The sequence below is a fragment of the Rhinolophus hipposideros genome, assembly GCF_964194185.1.
Source record: "Rhinolophus hipposideros genome assembly, chromosome: 25".
Taxonomy (NCBI): domain Eukaryota; kingdom Metazoa; phylum Chordata; class Mammalia; order Chiroptera; family Rhinolophidae; genus Rhinolophus; species Rhinolophus hipposideros.
The window spans coordinates 30,615,862-30,630,656 of record NC_138071.1 but is presented as its reverse complement, the minus strand read 5'-3'; positions in this window follow the sequence as shown (position 1 = coordinate 30,630,656).

Here is a 14,795-nt window from a genome sequence, read left to right as displayed (position 1 = left end):
TTCTGGTGTGTGTGTCATGGGCTTTTGCTTTGAAAGACTTTTCAAATGGCCAGAAACAAAAGCTGGGGCTGAAACTCTGAGAAATGGCTCTGCTCTGGAGGTTTTCACCCTCCTGCTGTTTTCTAGGCCTTCCAGCCTCTTCTTTGATCTGTTCTCAGTCGGTGCTTCGCAGTTCATTTCACTTGTTCCTGCAACAGAATCAGCTGGATGAGGACACTGCTTGATGAAGAGTGACTCCAGAAAGGGAATATTCTCAGGGATATCTGTGTTCTACTGTATTTTTAAAACATGGTAATATGAAACTTTGCAATCAAGTAGGACACATCTCTAATACGGACGGATGTTTCGAGTGGAGACTTGGAAGTATAAGCCCAAGTTTGCTGCTCACGGAGGCAGGGAGGTCCCCCCCCCCCCCCCCCCCCCCCCCGCCAACAGGCACAAGTGAGCTTCCTGAGTGACATTCCAGGGTAACTCAGACACAGCCAAGAGGGCTGAGAACCTGAGTGGATGAGCATCGGGGGAGAGGCCGTGGGGACAACAGTCTCTCCACCCAAACCCTCAGACTCATGCAGCCCAAACTGTGACATTTGGGCGAAACTGATTTGCTCAAGCGGCTCTTGGGTGTGCATGTCCATTCAACATTGCTTGGTTGGTGACTGTGGACTTAAGCGTGGGTCAAATGCCAAAACTTGAGTCTGTCTACGGATTCGAGGATCTGGCTGAAGTCCAGATGGTACAACTGACACAGACCACAAACAGTCACGGTTCAGTCTCAGGCTGTTTTTCTGCAGACGTCATCTGTGCTCTGAGAAGTGGTTCTGGCTCCTTCTGGGGCCCTAACAACCTGTTTTGTGTAATTTCTCACACCCTCTGAGACCATGGTTGTGTGAATCTTACATTTTGTTAAGCCCGCCTTTCATCGTATGCAATATATTTTCCCAAACGACTGGGCTTCCAAGGCTGCAGAGGGACCCGCCTCTGCATGGCGCCCCCTCCTTCTCCTTGCACTGGGTGTCCCATGTTTATCCCCATCCCACTGCTGTGCCCCAGTCTTCCCACTCTGCCAAGGAGCCACAAGCAGCTCCCATTTCCTAAAGCAACTTCTGATGCTCACAACAAATTAGCATCCAATAGAAATGTATTCACCACATATTTAATTTTTCCAGAGCTAAGTTTTTTTGCTAAATAATTGGAGATCCAATTTCTGGTTATTAACAAATGGGAAGGTACTGCCAGTTAAGACTAAGATATATTATCACCTGCCCGACTGATTCACATATTGAAAGAGAAATTCTTGAGACAAATGCTTCGTCCCAGAGCAGCTGTCCTGTGTTCTATGTTTTGGGACTGATGGAGATGCCAGTTCCCAACAGTACTGGCAGTTACCAACCCTTGAGTATATACTTTATGCCAGAGTCTGGTCTAAATTCTTTTTATCATTTAAGTTCTTATTTCATAAAAGCCTCAGGGGGCAGGTGTCATTATTCCCATTTTACAGATGGAAAAGTAGAGGCCCAGAACCATTACATAGACCTGCCTACATCACGCAGTTCACAAGTTTCGGATTTGGGGCCAAACATTTAACCTCTTGCATTCTAATGTCTTTTAGCAGCAGGGAGTCGCATCAGACCTCAGTTCTCACCCATGTTCCTCAATAAGCTGTTCTCTGGGCTTGCCCTTGGCTTTTCGCCATGAAAACATTGTACTGACTGTATTCTGCTCTCTTGGTCTGTAATGCTTAGAACATGAAGGAATTGGTAAAGGGGAAGGGACGGCCAACCTACTGAGATGCTCTGTCCTCCCTCGTGGACCTCTCCCCGAGCCTACCTTGCCTTGCTTGTCTAGAGCACCTCCACTAGGAACTTTGAATATTTGTTTCATCTTATGTTTGAGAAAGAAGATGAAGTATGAGCGTTCTACTTGTGTTTACATTACGCTAACGGACTTCAGTTTGAGCTCAGAGGATCTAATGGGCACAGTTCCTGTCAAGCTTACTCCTCCATCACGCACAGTGGTGATGCCTTGTGATATTTCCCACTTCACAGCTCAATTTACTGCTGTCTGCAGACTTTCACTGTGTGCCTCGCTTTCCCTGGCATGAGGCATAAGGCATGAGGGCACAGCCAATTATGGCAAACATTTCAAAACCCAGGGTGCTCAGCGCGGGGCGTTCACATGTCAGTGCCGTGCCGACAGCTTTCCCGCCACTGCCCTCCCAACCGACACTCTGCTGACTCACAGGACCAGCAAAGGGTGGGCGGGCGGGCAGCTGAGTCCGGAGACTATTTACAGGCAAAAGGGACTGTGTCCGGGGAGTGGGTTGTAACTGATGCCCAGAGGCCGGGCAGCAGGTGGGACTGCAGGGAGGGAGTTGGTAACTTTTCACGCCAGTTACTGTGTTTCCAAGCTCAGAAATTCTACTGGAGGGTTTAAAACATTGTGTTTATAACTTCAGTCTCTTTATTGAATGTCTCCTTTGGTGAGACTTTATTCTCATACTTCAGTTCTTTAGGCATGGTTGTCTTTGTTTCTTTGAAGATGTTTCTAATACCCAATTGAACATGTTTGCCTAACAGGTGCGCCACACGGTCTCCTCAGGAGTTTCTGATAATTGCTTTTTCTCCCTATGTATAGGCCATATTTTCTTGTTTCTTTGCATTTCTTGTCTTTTTCTTTTTTTTCCCTTGAAAATGGAAATTTTAAGTAATATAACATGGAAACACTAGGAAGAAGAGTCACCTCCTCCCCACGGTTCTTAGTTGTTGTTTTTTTTCTAGTAGTGGTCGTTGTGGTCTGGTTATTTAGTGACTTTTCTGAACTAATTCTGTAAAATCTATTTTATTTGTTATGTGTGGCCACTCAGCTAACTTAGTGGTTAGGTACTGATTGGACCAATTTCCTTGAATTCCTGGAAAGACTAGGTCTCCCCAGCTTTGCTGAAGGGGCCTGAGTGCGGGGCACAGCCTCAGCGATGGAAGCAGACTTCACGTCCTGCTTGAGCCTCAGGAGCAGTGCGAGGTGAGAGCTTAGGGTCTTCTCATGTCTTGCCTGAGCATAGGCATGCACAGGGTTTTCTCAGGAATGTCAGAACTTTACAAAGCCCCTGCTGTGGCCACCTTATTGCCCAGCTTTTCTTTCAAGCTCTCTGGTAAGTGACCTATTGTTTGCCCAGCTGCTACCCACTGCCTCAGACAGCTGTAAAGTTAGAAAACTGCTGTAATTATTTTTAACAAGTACCCCTGAGGAAAAGGCTTTCTACACTAGCCATGCTCCTAGCCACGTCAACTTCAGACAGTTTTGTAAGTGGCATCTTGCAGAGGACCACCGGACAGGACCAATCCTGGCTATTCTGTGAGAATGAGGCTGATGGAACTCCAGCTCTCTTTACTCGTTCCGGTGGCTTTCACATTGCTGGTTCTGTCAATACAGGTTGTTAGTTTTTGAGGCTGCCATGTAGCTGGAGAGTGGAAATGGGACTAAGACAAGTAAAATGCCACAAAGCTGGCTGTTCTCGTGACATTCATCCACTTTTCTTCAGTAAAAGTTCCACAGATTGCTGCAAGCCTGTGGTGATGCCCGCAGCTCTGATCATGTGGATTCTGACCATTTGTGCCAGTCTTTGCTTGCTTTTATGGAGAAGAGGATTTTCGGAGGTCCTTACTCCACCATTTTTGCTGATGTCACTCCAGGATGTTTATTACAGCAGCACATTCTAAATCAGGCATGAGACTAATGAGCTTCAAACATGAACTTGTTTATACCCGAAGAAAAGTTCATAATACTATGCACTCTTGCATACTTTTAAATTGACAGCTAAAATGTAATTCAAGTACCTATAAAGGATGTAAGTTCCAGCATATTGTAAATGTTGACATTTTAAAATGAAACTGTTACGCCTTTCTTTTAAATGTTACCAATGAAATCTAAATACACTAGCACTTTGATACCCACCATCATCTATTTAAAAACACACGAACAAGTCCCATTTTAACAGATGGGCACTTTACATGGAGCCTCATTCCTCATTTTAATTCTTTTTAACGTTTCCACAGAGTTTTATCCGAATGTAATATTTTTATGCTGTACAGCGCTTTATTGATCAATTATTGTATATAAATTGAAATTAATGCTTTGCCCAAAATTTCCTGGCATCATAAGGTTCTAAGTAGTAAAGAAGGACTTCTGGATTGAGTTATAATTACAATTAATAGTATTGCATAATTGATAAAAAATTGATCAAAACATAATTATCAAACTGAAAATTGTTTAGCTATGTTGCCTCTGTGAACGAGATGAACGGGCCTTTTCCACGTGATTAGTTCCTTTATCTTCAGATGAATATTATTGCTAGAATGCGACAGGACCCAGTACCAAGTCTGTTCCTAGTTTTCACTTTTATAAATGTAAATGCTAAGAAATCTTATTCACATAGATAAACAGATGCAAATAGAAAAAAATTGTTATAGTAACATCACTAATCTTTGTTAACTCCTTAGATGTTTTTGACAAACACCACACACAACGAGTTACCAACACACATTAATTTGAGTGGTGAGCCCCAGACCTCCATGAGCCTCATTCAACTTTGTGGAAAGCAAAGCCTTGGGTTTGTCACTTAGTCACCTGAGTCACTCGTGTAGACCGACACTGCAGTTTTGAACTGGCCTTAGTGTGGACACTCTGCATTTAGACCAGGACGGCACCCGCCATGTGGACACTGGGACTCGGAAACATGTCCCGCAAGCTGTCCCCCTGCCCGGCAGCGTGTGTGTCCTCCCAAAGCGACAGTCGGGTGGCCCTGCTGTACCAGGCTCGACACCTGTCCTTTCCTAAGCTATTCGGGTGTCACTGATAACTTGCTAGCTGGGATTCAAGCCGACTACTCAGTTAAATGTCCTCTTTGATGTACTTTACTTTCCCCAATTTGTGTAATCACATTTATTAAATCCAGATGTAGGTCACCACAAAACCAGACAAAATCACGCTTCTCAGTAAAAAATAAACAAACTCTAGACTGATTCTCACATGCCTAATTTGAAATGTTCTATAATGCAGAAGACTCTCTAAGTCTCATTAACTTAAATAGGAATGGTGCAGTCACCCAGGGCCGTTTTACTGTGTTATTAAGTGATTTTAGTTCAGGACGTTTACTCCTCAGCTTTGTGTGTTAGTAAAAGCGTCTTTAGACATCAGAGTACCACTCATGAAGCAATACTGGGCTTTTGAAAAGCAGTGCATAAGTAGACATTTTATGAATGGAGCTATATTGTACATAAGCAGGCAATTTATTCTTTAAAGATGATTTTTTACAATAAAGAGCCAGCTGTAATCACGGCGTCAGCCAGGGTCTCATCTGAAAGCTTGAGTGGAGAAGAACGTGCTTCTAAGTCATGGGTTGTTGGCAACATGCAGTCCTTCGGCTTCTTGCTGGCTACTGGCCAGAGGCTGCCCTCAGTTCCCAGCTGACGGCACCTGGAGGCCACTCTTCATCCCTTGACACACGGCGCTCTTCCACGTGGCCACTTGCTTCCTCACAGCCACAGTCTGCTGGCAAGAAGGAAGTTGCCACCGTCCATGACGCAGACTGACAGCCCATCCCCTTTGCCCTAGTCTGCTGCTTAGGCGCAAGGCCCAGAGGTAACTACTAGGAGGAGGGATGTGTCCGAAGACCCAGTGCCTTATCTGTGCCCTCACGCAGGCCACTCCTCTGCTTTACTTGGACTGACAGTGCTGTCTGGTACCTGTGCTGAGGTCTCAGCAGGCGACAAGGGAGAGCAGGATACCTGGAACCTGCTTGGGGCTCAGATGTGTTAAGTGGGGCCTGGGCCATCAGCCACCTGCTCACTGAGCACTCAGCCCTTGGGGCACAGGGACTTGGAGGGCTTCCGTGTCTGGGGAGAGCCAGCCAGAAGAGAAGAACGATGTTAGGGACCTCATCCAGTTAGTCAGCTGAGCTGGCGTCCCAGCAGAATCATCCCAACAATTGGAAACAGGGGTCTGCCCTCCTGGTGTGGACGATGAGAAACTGGAGTCACTGAATGGGTTCCAGACAAAGCCCGATGATAGTCTGGGAAATCACTGCTCACTGCAGTCAACCGAGTCTCTCTACGGGAAAGCAAATACTGCAAAACAGGAAAGAATGCAGAGACAATAAAGGCACATTGGGTGGTTGAGGATCGGGAGTGGAGAGAGTGCTGCGCTGATTCCCGAGGACGTCCTCACAAGCAGCCTCTGTGTCTTTTCATCCCAAAGAGGACGGACCTCGAGGGCTTAGGGCAGCCCCTAGGGTGCGTTTCAAATACATTTTCAACCACAAAACTCCTGCTGCTTCTGAATTCTCAGACACACATCTGTCAATACAGGCACACCAGAATTTAGAAAAATACGCACCTCTCCAACATAAAGCCTCTAAAAGGTCTGCCCGGGGCAAAAGGCCCATTGCAAGCCCCTGCAGTCCAGAGAACTTCGAAAGTGATTCAGCTATGAAATTGCCCCTGGAGAAAAGGAATGACCCAGTTTCTAGTATAAGATACAGCACCGGTTTTGCAAATGCTACTAAACAGGAGCTGGAAGCTTGCTTTCACTTTTGAATTCACTTTAAACAGCACATGCAATCCGGTTCCTGCCCCGTGTGGCCTCAGGGCCTTTCCTCAGATGACTGTGCTGACCCTGCCAGCTCCTTTGCATGTGCCAGTCCACCCGTCCAAACAACTGCCCTCTCCTCCTTAGGTCTAGACTGTTTCTCAAGAGTGAACTCCTCAGGGAGCCTTCCCCGAAGACCCAAGGTCTAACAGACTTTGTCTTCATTAGGAAGGACCCAGTGGCCGGTGGACGGGGTGGGCTACTGCCCGTGTACCCATGCACACCACCCGTGGCTTCAAACTGCGAGCCTTGTGGCTTTTCCCCGGAGCCTTTGTTTGGCTCTGGAATCCACCCGAGAGTCCAAGAGTAGGCCTACCAGGGGTGAAAAAGGCGCTGGTGGGGAAGTGCTCCCGCTGCTGCGCCTGCAGAGGAGGATGGCGAGTGTGTGGCAGGCGCAGGGTGTGGCTCTGCTCCCTTCCTCCCTCCCACTTCCCCTTTGTCACTCCTCCATGGGCTTCCTAGGAACATTCCCTGGACACACTGCTGGCCGTGTCTGTCTGTCTCAGGGTTGGCTTCTGGGAGCTCAGCCTACGTGTCGCCAGCCTTTCCGTGGTGCTTGTGTGTTAATTTTGGCTGTTTTGCTTTCTTCTGTGTGTGTTGTGTCATCGGTGAGATCACAAGCTAGTCGACAGAAGGAGCTCCATCGATTGTGTCATCAGTTTTCCCCACAGTTTCTAGAATGGTATACAGTTTTCTGTAGCAAAGTGTGATTGAACTTTTCAGTTCCAACAGTTTTCTATCATGTCACCAGTTTCCCTTTCTATGACCTACAGTTTAGGAAATGGGGTGCTCATGACTTTACTGAAATGCACTTAAAAATATGTAACTACTAGTCAGATGTAGGGTGCCGTGACTGGTGCCCAAACTCCTGTTTTCAGTTTACGTCCTTTTTTTGTATGTGTCCAAAAAGGGAAAGTCCGGTGGGAGAAGGCGGGCGCTGATGTCAGGCACCAAAGGTGTGACACTAATGCGAAGATTTTTTCTTTTGGACGTGAAAGACAGAAGACCTGTGGTTGTTGTTTGGGGCAGTTCACAATATTATAGAGTCAGAGGTCCTTGGGACCATCTGGTATCGGACCACCTTCTATCCATTTGGTCGTTTGTAAGGAGGTCAAGATAGCCTCACTGTTTGAAGCGTAAGAGAGTGGAAGCACCTTGGTAAGCCAGAAGTAAAAAGCAAAGTGAAAAACGATCTCTGATCATAGACTATTTCAATTTTCCCTAATCCTCAGAGTGTAAGATCATGAAGCTTTAGAGGTGGACAGACCTGAGGCCTGGCTCTTCACTAGTACTTCATTTCACACGCGTCCTCCTCTTTCCTCCTCATCTCCTTGTCTGCGCCGAGGTCACCCCAGTGGCTGTGAGGGTTACAGTAGCCGGCGCCCACACGCCGAGCCCGTTAAGTCCTTCATTGGTGGGTCCTGTTCTCACCACCACCGTCTCCGTGCTGTCTCCTCAGGGCCGGCAGCTGCCGCACAGCAGCGGCAATGGGCACGTGGGAGGGGGTCACAGGCCCGTCTTTGTGGGTGCAGAGCAGTGGTGCTTACACCGGGTTTCCTCCGTTGCCTCTTAGGAGCTGGGCCTAGAGATGATAATTCCCGGTTAAAGAGTCTGTGCTTTTTGCCCAAGGCTGTTGCTCTGCCTAGTGCGGTTCTGCAGGAAGACTGCTCAGACCCAGCCAGTGCTGAATGTCACTGGGCTCCCAAGCACTTTCCCTTTTTGTGACCAAAAAAATCCCATGGTTTAAAACGACATTACCTTTTAAATAGCTTTATTTTAAACTACAAAGGAGAAGTGGTATAAGTAAGTAGGAGCAAAATAAGGTAAACAGTGGGAACGCAGGCATTTGGGAGTCGGTCGGGGTTTAAGCCCGAGCTCTGGGCTTAAAGCAGTGACGAGGGGAAATGGTTCCCATGAATTCAAGGACTCCCAGTGCATCGTCACTGTTTGTCTTAGATAAACATCCAAATTCCAAGTTCAGCGCAACGCTTTGAGGAGCCTTACCCTGTTTCAAGGTTCAAAGGGCCGGGTGTTAGTGCTGTGGGGCCGCACGTCTGAGCACCGGCTGACGCTCTCAGTGCTTCACCGCGGCTCTGGCTGTGTCCTCTGTTTCTGTCTTTACTCCGAGTGCCTTGTCGGTGTTTGTTTTTACTCACTGGATTTATCTAAGAAAAGAGGCACGGGCTTTCTTCATACACATGGAGTAGTTCTAAGGCATTTCAGTCTGAAGAAACGTGACTGATGTCCACACTTGATGTATAATTACCGGGTGCTTGAGCAGAAAGTGCGATGACTCCTGGAACCCATCAGCCACCCTCACAGGGGATGGACGGTGGGACTCCGTGTGTTCACAGCCTTTGCGGAAGAAACCTTTATAACGTACTTCAACGTCTACTCTTTCGTCTTGTAATTGACTTGTTTCAAACCTAAGACACAGAATTACTCCTTGAGAATTCTAATTCCTGAGCTTTCAAGAAACTTGGGAGGCTCTTTCCTTGACAATTTTAAAATGACTTCGCAACGCACCATGTTCTCAGCCCGAATTAGAGGCAGCAGGCTGTCCCGGGTGCTGCCATCTGCCTGGTGACGATGGTGGCTCACCTCACGTTTCTGCCTGAGGCTTCTCCGCTCCAGTTCCCACAGAGGAGGAAAGTGCGGGCAGCCAAAGGCCACGAGGCTCCTCTCAGCCAGTGTGTGGGCAGGGGCACAGTGGGGAGCTGCCACTTCCCTCCCTCATCCACCAGCAGGAGGTCCTGGAGACCAACAGGCAAGGCCTTCTGTGTCAGCTTTCTGTTTTCCCATTTCACTTTCTCTGGTCTTGCTACTCTTTTGAATTACTTCCGAGGTAAACAGTGGGCATGTAAGCTCTTGGCTTGGCTTCTGTCTGTGAGAGAGCCCCCAAGGATGAGCCAGGTCTGACGGCACTGCTAGGAGGTGCCATCCACCAGCGTCGAGTTACTAAGTCTCTTGTCTTGCCCTGAAATGCAGGCAGTTGGAACGCGAGAGCCACTGGGCTGTGTAGTGGTAGTTCAGGCAGTTGACCGATGCAGGGACAATACAAGTTTAATGAAAACAATTGTAATGATCATGAAGTCAGTTGGCTTTTATTAACTGCTTGAAAGCCTTGAGGAACAGGAAGTCCTAGGTTTAGGATTTCGCACCCAGACAAGAACACCTGAAGCCGGTCCTCATGCATTGGGGGTGGCTCAGAGGACTCAGGAGTGTCCTCCAGGAAAGGACAGCCTTTATTGGGTGCTGAGGAAAGGTCAGACGTTTCACAGCGCGGCAAATATTGAAGCAGATTTGTCACGTGAACCAACAGTGTCTGTCCGGAGACCCTGGAGCCCACACCCTTCAGTAAAGCCGTTAACAGTCTCCTGATTGCTGGCATCACTGAAGACTGTGGGGTGACTAACCCCTAAAATCTGGGGCCACAGTAGAAACTGTAGCTGTGGAATTGGATTTCCTTGTATCAGCTAGGATTTCAGGGTTCCAGAATGGCAGAGGCTGGGCAGTGTTACCAAACTTTTGGGAGCAAGGTGGCCAAAGTTGCCACATAGATCAAGAAGGGAAGCGTGGAAAAAATGGGTGGCAAGTCACGTGGGCATCCAGAAATAGTGGGAAGACATGGAGCTGAAGCCAAGAAAATGTCCCGAGGCCACCCTGATGGGGAGAGAAAGGTTTAGCTGGCTAGAGCTTCATATGTTTGGTAACCTGACCTTTGGAATATTTCATTTCACTTTTGTTTTTAACTATTTAATTTTTAAAAAGAAAGGAGAAGTTACAAAAATATGCTGGTAATAAAGATTTGTATTTGTGTAGACAAAACACATGTGTGTGGAGCGTACATTGTACCCCAATCCTTCCATGGTCCGACTGGAAACACCGTTCACGCGCTATGCCGAGCCCAGGCACCACCATACGCAGATCGCGCTTACGAAAATCACAGTCGCTATGGCCAGGGCGGCATGGTGATGGAGCACGATGAACACTCCACGAGGATTCAATTTTCTAACCATGACTCATTGAGAGAAAATCAGTTATATGTGATCAGTGACATTCAGGTCGATTTACTTGGGAGAGGTTTTGGTAGCCCTGCCGTTAGTATGCCTTAGAGTATGTTTTAGGGCGGGCAGCGGTCACCACCCGATTCTAGTTGTGGCCAACGTGAACACTTGGGAGCCAGAACGTGCTTTGGGAACACGGAGAAGCGTGTTCCTGCTCTTGAAGTAGAAACGCAGTTGGTGTTTCAGAAAACTAAAACCTTCTCCAGCTTTTAGGTAACTGTGCTCTACTTTTCTCCACTGAATAAAAGCGGACGATTCTACTCACATCCAGTGTCTGCAGTTTCATTTGATTTCCTCCAAACTGCCCAGAAGGGGCCTCTCTCTCTTAGCGCCTGGCTCTCTGCAGAGTTCACGATGACCCCAGAGAACCCTGTTTTCTTGGAGCAGACCCTGTTTCCCTTTTTGGTCTGAACTACATGTGGTTTGTCTGAGCCTAGGTAACTTCAGACCCACCCCACCCACCCCCCAAGCCCCAAGGGCCCCAAGCCCCAGGCAATGCTCTGTTGGCTCATTGTGTTGGATGTAAAGACGGAGCTGCGTGCACAAAAGAAAGAGCCTACAACCGGGTTTCGTTGTTTCACTGCTTTGCTGGCATACTTTCCCTCACAGTTTTCCAATCATAACATGCGTCGACAATTAATGTGTATAGCAGTAAGCTAAAGCTAGCAAATGAATCATTTTTTACTTTACATTTTCATGCTAAGCCAATCATTTGTCTAACTGAAATTACATCTTTGGTAAATTAAAATGTAATTTGAATTTCCCAAATCTGGTTTTTATACCAGAAGGGAAGCTCGGCTAACATTTCAGTGCTAGTTCTTCTTATCAAAGGGAAAGAGTACAATACAAACATCTGTAAACCAAACAACTGAAAAATGCTTTTCTGTGGTTCTCTCTTGTAAACGTTAGCTGGCTTTGCCTTTAAAAAGAAAAAAGTACATGTAGAGTATATATCAAGCCACCCAATCTAAATTTCCTTCAGATGTGCTGTCTAGATAATCCATGAATATGCAAGATGAAAATATCATGTAGGATGATCATGAGTGTGATTTATTTTGCAGAGCAAATGCGTGACATGAGCAGACATCTCTTGGGGAGAAATGGAGTCTTGTCTCAAGCTCCCAGGCAAAGCAGGCTGAAGTTCTGTGGGAACGTTATTTGTGTGGGCCAACTACTTTCTCTTGTGTGACAGGAACAAAGAACAGCCAGGGATTTGGGGCCCAGCGGCCAGCAGCTCAGACTCTCTGGGTTGGCTGCCCAAACCCTTTCCATTTCTATTCTCTGAAAAGTTGACTGAATTATAGGATTATATGCAACTTTCCAATTTATCTCTGTCTGGCAGCCAGAAAGTTCACGGTTCCTGGAATTTGTTGAACAAAATGCTCTCAGGCCACCTAAGTCCATGCTTGTCTACGTGTCAACTTTAAGGCAAGTTCAAAATTGACCATTCCCTTGGTCAGAAAAAGCAGTGTCCCACTGATTGCACTGTTGTTTAGTTTACTTAATGTTGTATGTAATATGCACCCGCACAGAGGCTTCAGGATAATGCAAAACCAAACTGGACTTTGTTTGTCTGAGCCGCCAGTGCTGACGTTGTCTGAATGGGTTCCCTGAAAGATAACGTGTGCTTTGCATGGAGTTAGATTGAAATCGCTAGACTACCACCCCAGATGTGTGTAGAAAATGAATAGCTTCCCCATCTGCAATCCGGTAGTAAGAATGCTACCTTTTGGGGTTATCGTGAGGATAGATGAATCACGCTGTTCCATGCCAATTCTTGAACAAGCAAATTGACTGTAAATCAGATAAAAGGCAGGGACATGTATCTACAATTATCTTTTCAGTAAGTTGACCAGCTTGAAAAAAAGGTGATCAATTGGTGTTTTCACTTGAATGGAACTGCTTTAAGATTTCATAGATTTCAGTGAAACAGAGACCTCTGGGTAGAGTTTTCAGAGATCTAACTGGTTATATAATGGTTAGGTATTTTAAAGAATTATTCTTCTTTTTAAAATTTTCTTGACTAGTTATTGATTTTTTCTTTAAATTTTGAAATAACTATAGATTCATAACAAGTTGCAAAAATAGCAGAGAGAGGTCCTGTGTACTATAGTAAATATCAAAGCCAGAAAAAGGGACATCGGCACAATGTGTGTGTGTGACTGTAAACCATTTTGTCTCACGTGCTGATTCGTGGAACCATCACCCCAGGATCAAACATGGTTAATTCTCTCAACACAAGTGACTCCCTGGGTGCCCATCTGATGCTGTGACCACTCTCACTGTCAAAGACCTGGAAGACTCCAGCTGTGACATCGAAATCTGCAGTCCTTGCCCCAGCCCAGACATTCGTGAGCGAGTGTCAGCCACTTTCTGCCTCAGTTTTCTCATTTTTCTTTTTTGTTTTTATTTTTTTATTTTTTATTTTATTTTATTATTTTTTTAAATTTCATTTTATTTTTACATCCCTCACACCGTGAACCCCCCCTCCCCCCAAGTTTTCTCATTTTTCATGGATTGGTTGTAATAAACATTTAATGGACATGAAAGTCCTTAGTGAAGTTGAGCAGCATAAAAATGCCAGGTGTTGTTATTACCTGGTGACCAGGAACCAAGGAATAAAACTCCAAACCCCTGAACTTCCATGCAGAATTTCATTCCCGTTTCACGACGTGCTGCCCCAGCGACGGAGGGTGTAACTGAAGACTGGGACTTCCCGCTCTGCGGGGCTCGTCTCACAGCAAGATCCGGGGCTGTTCAAGCGTCAGCTGGGAGTAAGGGCACTGTTAGGGTTCCTTCACGAGCATGGATGGAAGAGGTCACTTCGCCCTGGTTGGCTTCAGAAGTGAATGAAATCTTGGTCACCAAAAAATATATCTTCCACTGTTAATCATAGTGCCTTGTAATCTCATTTGAGTCCATTTGAAATCTCTGAGTCAGCCTATGACCAAAACAGGACTTTCATTATTCCTCTGAAAAACTTTGAAGCCTTTATCAAGATCATGGAATGTAAGCCAAATCTGGCCCAAATTATTGATTAAAAATAGAATATTTGAAATGATAACACACTTTGCAACATTGCAAAATGAACTGCTATTTGAATATTCAACCATAGCTGATTTGTCAGCTAATTGTCAACACACTTCACCCCTTCCTTCCAGCGCACCTGCCTGCTCTGTGCCAGTGCTGTCCTCCCATGGACACCTGCTCCCCGGTAGCTGGACCACTCATTCGGCACTTCCCGCAGCGTTATTTGTGGTGATTGCTTTGTCCCATCAGGAGCCAGTAGCTTTCCCTTGCTAACTCAGCCTGACCTCTGAGATGTGTCACCTTCTCCTTCAATAGGGTTGCTTCTCCATTCTGCATGGTGGCCCCTACATTCCAGCTCAGCTACTGCCTGTGCCCCCAGGACATGTGGCTGCTTCTGACTCCTCCTGTAGCATCCCCCCCACTGCCGAAGCTGTGGGAGGCTTGAGTGCTGCCTGCTGTCTCCCATCACATTCTGCTGGAGGCCACCCACTGTCCCCGATGGAGGAAGTCCCCAGAGTCCTCAGTGGGGATGGGGCACACATCCCTGTGCCTCTGGCTTTATCATGAACCATCTAACCCCCTCCCTCCCCTCCAGGATTCTGGCATTTCCACTTGGACTGTGTGAGGAGCAGAATCTGAGGTGCTTGTCCGGACTCCTCGCTTCTCCTCCTCCCCACTTTCCAGGCCAGAGGGCTCAACTGTTCACGCTACGAGGCGTCTTCTCTGATGTCGGTGCTTCTCCCCAAACTGGCGTTTGCCCACCTTCCTCCCCAATTCCATGAAGTCAGAGGGCAGCTGGAGGACATAGTCTTCACGGAAGAGAGGAATTTAAAAGATATGGCCAGTTTTCTATTTTAAATATTGACGTGTAACATATGTTGCAGTGTTTCATAGGATACAAAGCTTGCAACAATGTAAGGAGGTGCACGTACTATCATTATTCATTATCTGGAGAAGTTCAAAGTGGAGAGAAAACATTGCAGATGGCTGTGGCTCTGGGTCTGCTCAGCCAGAGCTGCACTCTGGACCCAGCCTGGACGACGGCTGATTCTGTGG